This window comes from Geospiza fortis, unplaced genomic scaffold (genome assembly GCF_000277835.1).
Source record: "Geospiza fortis unplaced genomic scaffold, GeoFor_1.0 scaffold1573, whole genome shotgun sequence".
Taxonomy (NCBI): Eukaryota; Metazoa; Chordata; class Aves; order Passeriformes; family Thraupidae; genus Geospiza; species Geospiza fortis.
Window position 1 is genome coordinate 52,634 of NW_005054863.1, and position 432 is coordinate 53,065.

Here is a 432-nt window from a genome sequence, read left to right on the forward strand (position 1 = left end):
TGAGGGGGGAAAAGAACGGGGGTGGGGCGGGGAGGGGAAACCCGGAGTGGATTTGGGCTGGGATTGGGAATGGGAGGGGAAACCCGGAGTGGATTTGGGCTGGGATTGGGAATGGGAGGGAAAAGCCGGAGTGGATTTGGGCTGGGATTGGGAATGGGAGGGAAATCCTGGACTGGATTTAGGGTGGGATTTAACCTGAGCAAAAACCCGGACTGGATTTGCGGGGGGGATTAACGGGAGGAAAACCCGGAGTGGATTTGGGCTGGGGATTAACCTGATTGAAAGCCTGGACTGGACTTGGGCTGGGATTGGGAATGGGAGAACGCCTGGATTGGATTTAGAGTGAAATTGGGATTGGGGGAAACCTGGGCTGGATTTGGGCTGGGATTTAATGGGAGGGAAAACCCGGCCTGGATTGCAGCTGGAACCCAG